The sequence below is a fragment of the Notamacropus eugenii genome, chromosome 2, assembly GCF_028372415.1.
Source record: "Notamacropus eugenii isolate mMacEug1 chromosome 2, mMacEug1.pri_v2, whole genome shotgun sequence".
NCBI lineage: Eukaryota > Metazoa > Chordata > Mammalia > Diprotodontia > Macropodidae > Notamacropus > Notamacropus eugenii.
In genome coordinates, this window is record NC_092873.1 from 516,301,119 (window position 1) to 516,315,829 (window position 14,711).

The 14,711-nt window shown below is 43.6% G+C and overlaps 1 long non-coding RNA gene across 1 annotated transcript; it reads right to left on the minus strand.

Moving 5' to 3' along the window:
* Positions 1-4,630: 4,630 nt before the first annotated feature.
* On the minus strand, positions 4,631-11,391 carry LOC140524226 (uncharacterized). The gene is made up of 3 exons (XR_011973617.1): positions 11,211-11,391; positions 8,041-8,090; positions 4,631-7,356 (listed from the first exon to the last, which is right to left on the minus strand). It is a non-coding gene; the product is annotated as an uncharacterized lncRNA (long non-coding RNA).
* Positions 11,392-14,711: the final 3,320 nt, after the last annotated feature.

The window sequence follows — 14,711 nt, forward strand, 5'->3', positions numbered from 1 at the left end:
ACAGATGAAGAACCTGAGACCAATTGAAGAAAAGTGACTTACTCAAGGTCACACTACTGGTAAGGAAACAGACCCAGGGTTCCCAGCCAGGTCATCTTGCTCTAAGCCCAGCACCTCTTCTTTTCTACCATGTTTCCTCTCTGATAGCCAAGACGAAGATCCCTATTCCATGGAAATTTAGACAGGTGATTTGAAAAAGCATCAAAGCTTAATACAGAACCCAGGGTTTTGGGCTCCAGGTTCCATTCTCTTTCTAGTTAAATATAGAGGATCTCATCACTTGGTCAGGTTCAGAGTGGCCAGTTGGTCAGCCGTATAAGCTCTCAAAGTACATATGTTACAGACTCATAGATCTAGAGATCATCTAACCTGATCTCATTTAAAAGATGAAGAAACAGGGACCCAGAATTTTTAAGTGATATGCCAAAGATGGGATTTGAACCCAGCTCTTTTGCCTCTGGAACCAACAGTCTTGTGTTCTCTTTCCAGGACCCCACTTGCACAAGCACCATGCCAGATGTGCTAGACCCATGACCTGCCAAACATTATAGAGGAGAAGAACATTGACCTGACTTGGAATCCTCAGAGAAGGCTTCTCAGAAGAGGTGAGATTGGAGTTGAGTCCTGAAGGACAAAGAAATGATCTCACAGTGTTAATCAGCTTCAGCCAGGCTTTCTGTGGTTCAGTGATAGGAAGGAATGAGGAGGTAAAGAAAGGATTAAGAACTGAGTAGCTGGAAGTGCTGCATTTGAGTTTCATTTCCTTCTATATGGAAACTGCTGGTCCCAGGCAGAAAAAAATGGGAGAAAAAAACAACAAAACAGCCGCAACAACAACACAAAGATTGTTGATTACAAATAAGAGAAGCAGGAATGAACATGGGCACAGGCTGGCCAGAAGAAGTTTAGTGAGCTGGGCAGAGGACAGAGAGCCCTGACATGGCTGCTCGATGCATGTGCTTATAAGAAGATGGCCAATGAATGTGGCGCCGCTCTGAGCCCAACTGGGGAGAGTCTCTCCATCTCCTCCTACATGACTTATTAAAGTCTTTATTTTAAACATCTGCTGAGGAGAGAACATCATGTCTCATGTTGCCTCCCTCAGCCCCCCAAAATGTAAATAATTGCCTCAGTTGCAGAGAACCATGACTCCAGACCTGAATTTTCTTCATCCTACTGAGGTTTGTTGGGCCAGGCACTATATGCATTTTCAGAGCTAGGTCAGCTTGTCCAACACAGACCCAAATTGGAATTCCTGGACAGAATCTCTGATAAGGTTTGGCCAGTGAGAAGGAGAATTTGAAACATAAGGCTCATCATTTTTACACCCAGAAGAAAGCCTAGTAAAATGGAAATTATACTAGATTTGGAGCTAGAGAACCCAGGTTCAAATCCCGGTTCTACTATCTACTTTGTGTATGTGACCTTGGACAAAGTATTCATCTCTGGGACTCAGTTTCCTTATCTGTAAAATGAAGTGAGTGTACTGGACAGCCCTTAATTTCTCTTACCAGCCACAAATAGATGATCCTAAGACTCTTCAAATTTTACAGATGAAGAAACTGAGACCCAGAGAAGGATGACTTGCTATAGGTTACCCAGGTTATATAGAGCAGAACCAGGATGCGAAATCAAGTCTTCTCAATTCACATCTAGCACACCATCCACTCTATAACAAAGTACTCATTCTTTACCCCCATCATCTATCTTTACCTGGCAAAATATATTTAAGCTCTTTGGACCTCTGCTTCCTCCTCTGGAAAATAGGAAGTTTGCATTGATGTTTTCCAAAGTTAGCATCTGAAAGGTCTGGATTCAGATCCAACCTCAGGGACTTACCAGTTATACAAGCCTCTCAATGTCTCAGTCTTCTTATCTGCAAACTTAGGGGGTTGGATTCAAAGATCTCTAAGTTCCTTCCAGGTTTAAATATATGCTATTATGAGTACAGCAGGACTATCTCATGGCTTTCTTAATGCCTCTAAGACTTTACTAGGTAGTTCTCTTGGATGCTATTTCATATCTTTCTTGAATAAGATGATTTGTGAGCCCTTTCTGCCCCCTTCTTGTGGCAAATGTTTGATAACTGTCAAAAATAAAGACATTGACGCTGTTTCACAGAATTAACTATACGTGTCATGGAGTAGAGACAATAATAACAGAATTTGTGAATTATTAATTAGTAGAAATTGCATTCACAGTAATGGAACCCAAATTCCCAGACTCCTTGGCTCTCATGGCAGTGTCCTAGGTCTCCGTCTTTCCCTTTGTGCCCCAAAAAGCCAATGTTCTATCCATCCTCCCCTTGTTGTAATGAGGGCCTGTCACTGGATACCACTTACCCCCAGTGAGGTCCCAGAGTTCCTAATTATAACTCTGACATAGGTAGGTAATCTGTGGGAATGATACCTTACCTATAAGCATATACACATGAGGTCTGTGGCAGGAGGGACCACAAATCTTTGAATGAGAGAGTGCTTAAAGTGGGTTTTGCAAGATCTTAGAGGATTAGAAGATTTGAATGCATCAAATCAGATTAAATTGAATAGGGATAGATGTGAAATCTTACAAAAGGGGGCAACAATTAACTTCACCCCCATGAGATGGTGGGGATGGCTGGCCAAAAGTGTGTCTGAAAAAGATCATCAAAGATGGAGAATTAATGGAATGTGAGTTCCTCATGTGTCATCAATGGGATGAAAATCATGGGCTGTATTCAGAATAGCATAGAGGAGAAGAGTAGGGTCTGGAAGTCCTCTGCCAAGTATCACATTCAGTTCTGGATGTTACATTCCAACAAAGACACTGACAAGTTGGAGCATGTCCAGAAAAGAACAGTAAAGATGGCAATAGGGCTGGAGTCCATGCCAGATGAGAACTGGGTGAAGGAATAAGACATGGTTAGCCTTAGGGAAACCCAAGATATGTATTGGAAAATCTGTTCTGTGAAAGAAAGATTAGATTTGTTCTGCTTGGCCTTATAGGGTAGGACTAAGGGCGATAGGGGAGGCTGGCAGAGACGCAGATGTTGGGCTGATGTCAGGGAAACATGCTAAGAATTGGAGCTGTCCATAAGTGAGGCAGCTAGGTGGCGCAATAGTGCACAGAGCGCATAGTGCACAGAGTGCACAGACAGACTCATCTTCCTGAGTTCAAATACAGCTTCAGACACTTACTTAGCTGTGTAACTCTGGGCAAGTCACTCAACCCTGTTTGCCTCGGCTCTTTATCTATAAAATGAGCTAGAGAAGGAAATGGCAAACTGCTCCAGTATCTTTGCCAAGAAAACCCCAAATGGGTTCATGGAAAGTAGGACAGAACTAAAAAATGACCAAAAGTGGAACGGACAGCCCCAGACAGTGGTGGGTTCTCTTTCATTGGAGGTCTCTAATGTAAGACTGGATATCAATTGGGTGCATCATAAACCGGGTGCTTATTTGGGTTTGGGTTCTACTAGATGACTCAGAGCCTCTGGGTCTGTGCTGTCTGAGAACTGGCCTGGTTTGTTCCTTACCACATTTGGAGTTTCTCACTCTTTGTTTTTTCATGGCAAGAACAGGCAAGTCCTTGCCAAGGTATGGCATTCAAGAAGGAGCATGTGCCTTCATTCCTGAGCTAATGAGAACTTTTTCCCCACAAGTTCCTTCCTCTGAAGTTCATGAACTTTTTTTTTTTTTTAATCACAACAATAATAAATCCAGTTCCATTACATCTCGAACCTTGGCTTCAGGAAACCAGAACTAATTGGTTAAAGCCAGAGCGTGGGGTAGGGGAGGAAGGAGGGAGGAATTTGTAAAAGACATAGTTATAGACCAGCTCTGTCTTCTGCTAGTCACTGACACCATAGACAGCCTCCATTCACATGTGACTTCACTCTCTGCCCACAGCTTACTGGCCTGGAAAGAGGGCTAACACTTATGTCACAAGGGGGACATAGGGCTGAGGAATGATGTTTACAATGGGCTTCACCTCCTCAGATTGGAAATTAGAAAGGTAATACAAGAGCTCTATGAGGTGAGCAGGGCCCCACCTAGAATGATAAGATCATCCAGGATCTAGAGCTGAAAGAGACCCTAGAGATCATTGGTCCAAGCCCTTTATTTCACAAAGAAGGAAACTGAGTCCCAGAAAAGGGAAGAACTGGGGGATAAGTGGCAGAGATGGGATTTGAACCCAGGTCACATTGTCAGAGGTGTAAAGCTGGAAGTGACATCAGAGATCACTTAATCTAATCCCCTCATTTCCTAGATGAAGAAACTGAACATGAGAGAGTAAGGATCTCAGTTTCCACATATGTAAAATGGGAATAATAACAGCACCTACTTCATAGGTTGTTGGGAGGATCAAATGAGATACTGCATGTAAAGAGCTTTGCAAACATGACGTGATTCTATGTTATTAATAGTTATTAATAGACAGGTGGGATTCTGATACGTATTAGGCTTGACCCCCTTTCCTAAAGCTGTAAAGTGGAAAGTTTGGGCATGAGATCAGGACAAATCTTCCTGACAATAAGCAATTCCTAACAATGGACAAATTTTCCTAACAGCCCAAAGACAAATGGACTGCCCTAGGAGGTAGTGAGCTCCCTGTCACTGAAGGTCTTCAAGCTGAAGCTGGATGACCATGGATTCTTTGCCTACCTATGCTCAGTTTGCCTTCCCTACAAGGATGCAGGGGTTGAGGGTAGGGATTGTTTCATTTCCATCTTTGTATATCTTGTGCTGAGCACAGCACCTGCCACAGTCAGGTTTAGCAAGAGTTGGACACTGCTTTACATAGCATCTCCCACCTCCGTGCCTTTGTAAGTACAGTTCCTCATGCCTGGAATATTGGCCATCCTCATCTCTTCCTTTTAGAATTCCTGCCTTCCTGAGATCTCTGCTTAAATCCCACCTTCTGCAGGAGGCCTTTCCATGTCTCTCCCCACCCCATCACACTCCTATTGTTAATTCCTTTCCTCTGAGATTACCTCCCATCTCCACTGAATGTATCTTGTAGGTACCTACACAGCCATATGGTATGCAAAGGGAAAGATCTGGATTAGAGCACAGTCATTCTAGTTATCTTGACATCTCTTTAATCACATAGAAACAGTAAGTAGTGAGAACCTGCCATGCTTGGGGTAACAGGAAAGGGGCAAGAACCATCTCATTACCTTCCAGATCCTATAAGGAGGTAATGAAAGATAGATTTGGAGATGAGAATAGGGGAATCAGACTGTCCATGACCTTCAGGCTTATTTGGGAGTTTGGATTTTATCTATAAACAGTGGGGAGTCTTGGGAGGATGTGTGTGTGTGTATGTGTGTGTGTGTGTGTGTCTGTATGTCTGTGTCTGTGTGTATGGGGGGGGGGGGAATTTGAGCTCATTTCCTCTTTGAGGTTTCCCTAGACGAAAGAATGGAGAACTGCTGATTTTGATGCTTGAGTACCTCAATCCATCAAAGATATCTACTCTCCCCATGCCTTAGTGGATCATTCTATGGCCTGAAGTGCCCAAAATAAACCATCTGATGACTGATGTCTCAATGATGAACCTTAGCCAGGCTACACTCAAGTCTTTCTGGTTTGCTAGGACCCAAGAGAGCTTGTACTCCTAGATTCCAGGATCATCACCAATCCTCTGATGATGAGGTATCAGACAAGGACTTGGCTGTAAGGGCACAAGGGATTGAATAAGGACAGAGATAAAGTTAGGGATGGGGATACAGACAGAGATAGGGATGAAGAGAGTGAGAGACCAAGGACAGAGAAAAGGTGAGTTCTAGAAATAGGGTTAAGGCTCTGAATAGCAAGAGAGATAGGGATAGTGTCTGGACCTATGACTTCATGGTATTGATAATTCCTGGATGAGGAGATTCCCTTCACCAATGAAGGTCTCTGTAATTAGAGGGCTGTAATTAGAGTGGTCACCGATATTCAAATGCTTTCAAACGTTGAAAGTTTAAGTGATTTTCCCAGGATCACACAGTCAGTAGGTGTCAAAGAATGGACCAAACCTGATGAGTATCAGAAAAAAACAAAGAAATAAGCCATAAGAAGCAGTACACGCTTGATTTGCTTGCCTGGTCCTTGTGCACTTCAGGGTAAACTTAGGTATTCTTTGCATTTTTAAACGATTACTCAACAGAGAACTCCCATACAAAGCCTTTTAGAAATAGGAGTTATTCTTTGTTGTCATTCAGCCATGTCTGAATCTTCATGACCCTGTGGATCATTATTGTCCATGAGATTTCCTTGGCAAAGATACTAGAGTGGTTTGCCATTTCCTTCTCTGGTGGATTAAAGCAAACAGAGGTGCTCTGATGGTATAGAATATGCGTCCCCTGAGGGCAAGGACAGTTTCGTCCCTGTCTCTTTATTTTCAGCACTCCTTAGGATGTTTAGGAAGTGCTTGCTAGTGCGTTGAATGACATGTGCATGACTTCTTTGTGGCCATGTCCTTTCCCCTCAGTAGAATGGAAGTTCCTTGAAGGCAGGCACAATTTCTTTTCATCTTCATGTCCTCAGAGGCAGGCACATAAAAGGTATTGATTGTTGAGTGAGTAATTCCATTCCCACCTTAGAAGAAGGTCCTCATCCCTTGTTTTAAAGAGGAGAAAAACTCAGGCTCAGAGAGCCTAAGGACCCTCGCCTCTTCAAGGAAAGTAATGCTGTTGATATACTTCTCCACACCATCATCTAGCAGAGTTCCTGGAATAGAGTGTGCTCTTGAGGGCCTTACTGATTGACTGGCTGAGGACTCAAGGCAACATGGAGGTGAAGCACTTCATTCCCAATGCTACTGACACCAGTCTGATCCTTCATTATTATTCTTATTTTCAAGAAATGTTTATCAATCCAATTCAATAAGTTTTTATTAAAAAGCTTCTCTGTGCAAGGCACTGGAGACAGAAAAACAAAACAAGAAACCTCCTCTGCCCTCCAGGAACTTGAATTCTACGGGGTCAATGGAGCATGTAAAGAGGTAAGTATGTTGGTGAGTATATAGACATGATGGGCTTATTCTGTGTATTGTTGGAAGGATGGGATCTCAGATCACCAAAAGCATTGAGTATATGATTATTTGAGGAGGGAAAAAGTGCTGCAAACTTGAGGGAAATCAGGAAAGACTTCCTCTAAGAGGTGAAATAGAAGTTGGATCTTGAAGGAAGCCTGGGGTTCTATAGAGAAGAGGACGGACATTCCAGGCAATGCGTGCCTAGACTATAGAACATCCCAACGGTCATCTCAACATGTGAAATGAGAGGGTTGGGTTGTTTTTTGTTGGCTCAGTTTTGTTTTGTCTTTAATTTTTCCTTCCCAGAATTCACTTGAAGGAATGGAGGGGATTCCATCTTCCAGTAAAGGTAATCTGTGATTTGGAGAGCAGAAGGAGGTGTATTAATGACAGGTTTAAAGCTTACTAAATTGCTGCCCTGAACACCAGGAAAAGCTTATTCAGCTGCCCAGGAAATTCCCTGATAGAGCTGAAGAGGGGATTGTAGAGGGATTAAGCAAACAGAAATTAGTAGGCACTGAAACTGGAGGATGCGGGGGTGGGCAGTGGTGCCTCTGGGTGACTGAGGCACATTCATCCTCAGGTCCTCAGAAGTGCCCCCTGGCTCCCGGACATGATGAGCAGCTGCTGCTGAGAAAGCAGGCTGTATTTCTTATAAAATGAGCTATCAGTCTAGGAGAACAATCATGTCGTTGATGGCGAAAGGTCACCAGAATTTCAAGGACACTTGGAGCCTTTCACTGGGCTGAGATGACTGACTAATATTAATCCTGTGTGATGGGACTCTGACCATTCTCTTCATCAGGGGCCCTGGGGCAGCTCAGTTGGTCACTGACCATGATTCAATGCATCCTGAAGGAAGTGGTTGGAAAGAAGGGGGAAAAAAAACTTCATTTTTTCATTCGATTTGATTTTGATTTTTGCTGTGAGTTAAATCTCTGAGAATCCATGAGGATATGGCCCTCCTCAGGAAGGTGGCACTTTGTTAAGTGACAGAGCTACTTTCAAGACCCAGCCTGCCTTCCTCCATGCCATTACCATTTAGGGGCTTGTGGTCTTGGTTCCTCTCTACAGGACCAGCTTCTTTCCTGATAAAACAAAAGGACAGAATGATGACCAAAGCCCTTTCAAACATTAACATGGGCTTTTCCATCTTCAAACATTCAGTTCTGAGAGATCATTCATCTGCTAATATACCTATGATCTAAGGTCTCTCCCAGCTCAGGTATGCCATGTTCTGAGGTCCCTCCCAAATCTGACTTTCTCTGTTTAAAAGGCCCTCCTCTTTACCTAGCATTCTAAGTTCCATGTTCCAAGATTCTTGAAAAGATTACCATTTAATAATGGAGATAAGACAGGAAGCAAAAAACTGTAGATCAAGGCAGAATATCACATGGAGCTATAGAAGACACGCAAACAAAGTGCTAGCGAGTCAAAGAAGAGGGAGGAACTGTTTGATCAATTCCATCCAGGAAGATGAAAAAAATATTCCTTTCTTTCTTTGTTTCATCCTTCTTCCTTTTCTTTCTTCCTTCTTCCCTTTCTTCCTTCTTTCCTTTCTTCCTTCTTTCCTTCCTTCCTTTCACCCTCCCTCACTCCCTACTTTCCTTCCTTCTTTCCTTCCTCCCTCCCTCCTTCCTTCCTTGTTTTTCTTTTCTCTCCCTCCTTCCTACCTTCTTTTCTTCCCTCCTTCCATCCTTCCTTTCATTTTGATGTAGGCTCTAGGATCTCCTAGGTTTTAGGGTAGACTTGGGTATACTGGTGGTCAGAGAACTGGGATAGACTTAAGCATGTTAGCTCCTCAAGGGTAGAAGTTCAAGAGCCATGGCTTCTCCCTATCCATTCCACTTTCTTCTCCCAAATGTCTATTTACAGATAAGTGTTAAATACAAGTGCAACCACCTCTGGTATGTGGTTTCAGGAGGCCAGGAAGAGCCCCTGTCCTCTTTCCCCACCCAATCCATCACCCACTTGCTCACACCTCCAACTGCTCACACACACCCCCACTGACTGATGCCTAAAATTCTAACTCTGGAGTCGTATTATTCAAGCTTGAGACTTCGATCCATATTAAAAGGAAATTTCCCTGGGAAAGGCATACTTTATGTGGGGATGAACACTCAGAGAGAATATTTGGAAAAGGAAAAGACAGGAGAAAAATGAAAGCATTGGTACAGGGTACTGACATTGGGATGGCTCATGGAACTGGTATAAACCTTATTCTTTTCAAGAAAATTTTTCCCAAGTCTAGTCCTGACTCCATTTACCCCAGGACCTAGCACAGCACTGGGCACATAAAAGATGCTTGATAAATACTGATTGATTGGTTGGTTGGTTTAATAGATGCTTGACACATTTCCTATTACGCTCAGTGATATATTATATTTCTCTGACTACAAAATTTATCCTTTATTAGAATATAAGCTCCCAGAGGTCAGGCACTGTGTCCTTTTTCATCTTTGCAAACCTGGCAAATAGCAATATGCTTTCCAACAAATCAGTAAACATTTATTAAGCACTTTCTATGTGCCAAGTTCTGTACTAAGTACCAACAATACAGATTCAAGAAAAAAAGATAGTCCCTGACCTTCAGGAGCTTCTGGAATAAGGAGGGAAAACATTATATAAAAGGTACCAGAAGGATGAAGAAGGAAAGGGTTTCAAAGTCTGGAGAAGGGAGCATGACTGATCTGGGCCTTTCATCAAAATGGAGATTCCCTGAAAGAACTCACCAGTGGGAGAAAGAACCACAGGGGAGAGAATGCAGGCAGCTGAAGAACGCCAGTTAAGTCTGGAGACCTAATAGGAACTCGATAAATATTTAAACATTTGCTGGGTTGGATTTTCAAGGAAATGATTCAAGAATTTCATGGCAACCCATAAAACAAAGAAAAATACACAATACTCCTGCCCAGAGTATCTCCGTGTATTGTCTTCACCCTGAGGCACAGGGGCGGAAAAGAGGCAGAAGGTGCTAAGAATCATATCGTTTTTAGATGATCTGTAAATATTAAGGTAAATGTTTTTACTCTAAATATGATATCCTTGTCCCATGACCAACAAGTCAATGTGTTACTGGAGGAAATGAAATATATCAACATTGACGTTGCTGCTGTAAATAAAAACAGAAGACAAGGAAGTGGCTTATTGGAAACTGAAGGATGGTTCATGGAGCCTACTTAGAGTCAAATTAAGAAGTCAGTGGAAGTCTTCCTTCTTGCCCTTTCTGTTGTATTTGAAACTGTTGAAGAACCTCCCCTCCTACAAAGTTTCTCTTCTCCTGGTTTTTAAGACACTGTTCTCTCAGTTCCCTGTCTGAATGCTTCTCAGTTTCCTCCCATATCCTGCCCTCTCTTTTTTGATCTTTCCTAAGGCTCTGCCCCATGACTTCCTCTCTTTTCTTCTCTACTCCCCTCTCTTCTCCTCTCTCAGTGGCTTATCAGCTCCTATGGGTTAAATTAATATCTCTATGAAGACGACTCTTTGCTCTATATGACCAACCCTAGTGCCTATCCTGAGCTCCACCCCTACATCACCAACTATGTACCAGACATTGCAAAGATACTTAAGTTCTGAAAGCGCATAACAGAACTCATTATGTGCCCCTGCCGCTCTTCTGTACCTTCATATTTCTGTCAAGGACCTCTCCATTCAGTCACCCAGGTCATATTCCTCCCCCTACAGATCCAACAAGTTGACAGGTCTTTTTGATTCTACATCCATAATACTTCCATTACCTTAGTCCCATTCTCTCTACTTACACCTTAGTTCAAACCTTCATCACCTCTCACCTACACAATAGTTTCCTGGTGGATCTTCCTGTCTTTCGCCTCTCTTCTTTCCAACCCAACTTCTCCATACCTGCTAAGGTGATGTTCCTAAGAACAGGCCCAACCATGTCATTTTCCTGATCAATAAACTCTAGTGATTCCCATATTACATCTAGCATGATGTACAAGGTGATCTGTGACCTCTAAACTCCCTCCCCATTTTACATCTACCATCCTGTCATCAGATAGGCTTTTTACAAGCCGGTTCCATTCCACCTTTACAGGTTTGTTACACGTCACCCCACATCAAATTGACCCCATTGCTCCTCTCATGCAATATTCCATCTCCCATCACGATACTTTTGAGCAGGCCATCCCCCCATACCTTCCTGGAGTTCATTCTTCCCTCACCTCTGTTTCAGAATCCCTAATACCTACCTCCAAGTTACCAGTGACTCCTCCACAATCATCTTGAATTTGTTTTCTCTATGATTTTTATACATTTGTCTATGGACATGTTGGATCCTCTGATGGAATGTAGCCTCCTTTAGGGCAGGGGCTACTTCATTTTTATCCTTGCATTTTCAATGCCTGGCACATCCTCCATTTGCCATGATTCCATCCTGCACCCAAAGGTAACAAGACACATATTCCATGAGATATTTGGTCATATCTTATCATGGTTCCCATGGTAAGCATCTGCAATTCTGCTTGACAAAACTCTCCATACTTGCACTATTTATACTCAATCAATCAACCAGTAGCTACTAGCAGTCTAATAGTTGCCAGGCATCATGCCAAGTGCTGGGAATATAAAATCAAAAGTAATACAGTCCCTGCCTTCAAGGAACTTATATTCTATCAGGGAAAACAATGTATTTATTAATAAGTACATGAAAATGTAAACGAAATAAACACGATGAAGTTTAGGGAGTGAGGAAGGCTGGGGGAAAGGAAGCACAGAACAGAAGAAGCACTGTGTACAATATGGTGGTCAAGCTAAGTCTCGAGGGAATCTAAGGATGCTAAGAGATAGAGATTCAGAGGGAGGTTTGGGGGGACCAAGGAGATGGGACACAGCGTCATGTGTGAGAAGTGGCAAGAAGGCCACTTGTTAGATCATAACAATGCAGAAAGGAACATATTGTGTAGTGGAGCTAGAAAGGCAGGCTTGGGTCAGATTGTGAAGGCCTTGAAAAGCCAACCAGAAGAGAATGATGTTCATTGCCTTTGATATTTAATACTGGATATTAGCATTCAGTGATGTACATTGTGATATAGAGCACAGAGGAGAGAGGACGGGGCAAAGCCGGTTGGAAAATGTGTTTTATTACTGAGAAATGAAATGGACCAGATGCTTACATATCACTGAGATGTCTAATAGGGGTAGGGCATCAATGCCTTCTTTAAGAAGAGATTCAGAGGACACCACTCATTATAAACACCAAACAAAATCACACGCAAAACCACAAAATTGACTCTAATCAATACAAATACTTCATTGGATCTGTCATCTTGATGGTACCAAGGGTCAACCATGTCCTCTCATCTCACTCAACTCATGTCGATATTCTCTGATGAATCTCCACAGAGGTTCCCCATGATATGCTCAGAATTTTCTTCTGGCCTCTCTTTATCATAGGGTCAGTCCTAGTTTTAGAGGTAAAAGGGACTTAGGAGATTATGTAAACACAACTCCTTAATTTGTCTGATGAGGAAACTGAGACACCCAGAGGGAAAGTGTAAACCAAGGTTACAGTCAGTCAACAAGCATTTATTAAATACCTACTGTGTGCCAGCCACTTTGATGCTGAGAGCTGATAATGTAAATACAAGTATTCTAATGGAGGAAGGCAATGTATTAAAAAAGGGCAGAAAAAGTGAGAGTGTGAGGAGGGAGATAAAGATTCTCAGCGTGGGGGTCAGGGAGGGCATGATAGACAGTCCTATGGAGATTAATTAGCAGTTCAGGCTAGAATGGAATAAACACATGATTGACTTGGGTCTCCTCCTTAAAATGGCGGCTCTAAGAGGAACCAGAGGGAGGGTCTAGCAGGGGCAGAGGTTCTTTCTGGAATGAGAAGTAGAACAGGGGTAGAATGGGCTTCCAGGGTAAAAAGGTTTCTATGGCATGATAGAGAAAGTCCTGTGGAACTGAGTCATGGGGTATCCTACATATAGTTAAGTGGGAGAGCCAGGATTTGAGTCTAGGATCTCTTACCATGACTGGGCTCCAAGAGAGCACAAAGAAGACCCTCCTGTTATCTTTGATCTCATTACCTTACCAGTCTCCTCATTTTCTGGCCATACATCATCCCGGTGATGTCTTTAATGTTTCTTTTGGTACAAGATTGGTAATATGCTGAAGCTTCTTTATTCCCACCATGTATAACAGTCTAGAAATTCAGACTAAATCTTAATAGACTAGAAATGACTAAATATTAACGTGGAAGTCAATAATGAATCAGTTGTCTATGTGTGGTCAGACCACTGATTGACTCATTAGAACAAAGGTCAAAAGCTGAATTAACTCAGAGAAAAATAAGTGAGAATTAAGAAGATGATGCACGAAATAGTCCAAACTTTAAACAACCTTTTGATGACCAAAAAAGAAATGAGGGAAAAGAATAAAGGAAAAGATATGGATCTTGACTGTCATGATTTCCTAAACAAATTGGCTACAAGAGTGACTCACTTACTTCTCTGGGCTTGTTTATTGGTCTGTAGAATGAGAGCTAGATTTCCTAAGGTTCCCTCCAGTTCCCAGTCTATGAGCTGAGGGAACAAATGGCCAGCCTGAGGATAGCACAGGCATCTGAGAAATTTGAATAAATGTATAAGAAGCCTCCAAACATATTGGTCTAATTCTCTGTGCAAGATGTATAAGAAGAGGGGGCGGAGCCAAGATGGCGAAGTAGAAAGACGCACATACACATAGCTCCGAACCCACAAACCACAGAAAGGCAGAGGGGACTAACCCAGGGCGAATTCTGCACCCAGAGACCACAGAATATTGGAGTGAGGGAGATTTCTGTTCCGGAGAGACCTGCAAACCTCTCGCGGGGGATCCTTCGCGCTGTGGACTGGGAGCCCGGGCGAGAAGCAGAGAGCAGCCCTACCGCGGCAGCGACAACGTGGGAAGAAGATCCGAGAGGGCTGCGAGACGGGATCTCCAGCGGCCACGGGGGTCCCCCCACCCACAGAGGGACCTGCAAACCTCTCGCAAAAGGTCCGTCGCACTGCAGACACGGAGCCCAGCCGGAACCTGCGGCGGCGGCCGTGGCTCTGAGAGGCACAGTCCTAAGAGGGCTCCGGAGGCGGGATCTTCAGCAGCGGCACGGGCCCCGCCACCAACAGGTGACTGACAGGGGTAGGTGAGAGAGTCTCTTTGGCGGGTTGAGAGGGGAGTGAGGTGCCCCCATGGCTCGGGCCCCCCCGGGAGGTGGGGACTGAGAGGCGGCTGTGGACGCGGATCCCCAAGCCGGCGGGAGCCTGGATCCATTGTGGAAGGTCTGTGCATAAACCGCCTGAGGGAATTGAGCCAGAGAGGCGGCCCTGCCCCTGACCACCTGAACTTAATTTAACACTGAATAACAGCCCTGCCCCCGCCAAAAGCCCTAAGGCGGGAAGCAGCATTTGAATCTCAGTCCCCAAACGCTGGCTGGGAGGACCAGGAGGTGAGGTGGGTGTGAGGAGAACATTCAGAGTTCAGGCCACTAGGTGGAGAATATGCCAAGAAAAGGGAAAAGAAATAAAACTATTGAAGGGTACTTTATCGGAGAGAAAAAAACACTTCCTCCCCTCCTTTCTGATGGGGAGGAACAAGGCTTGCCATCAGGCAAAGACACAGAAATCGAGGATTATGTGTCCCAGCCCACCCAATGGGCTCGGGCCATGGAAGAGCTCAAGAGGAATTTTGAAAATCAAGTTAGAGAGGTG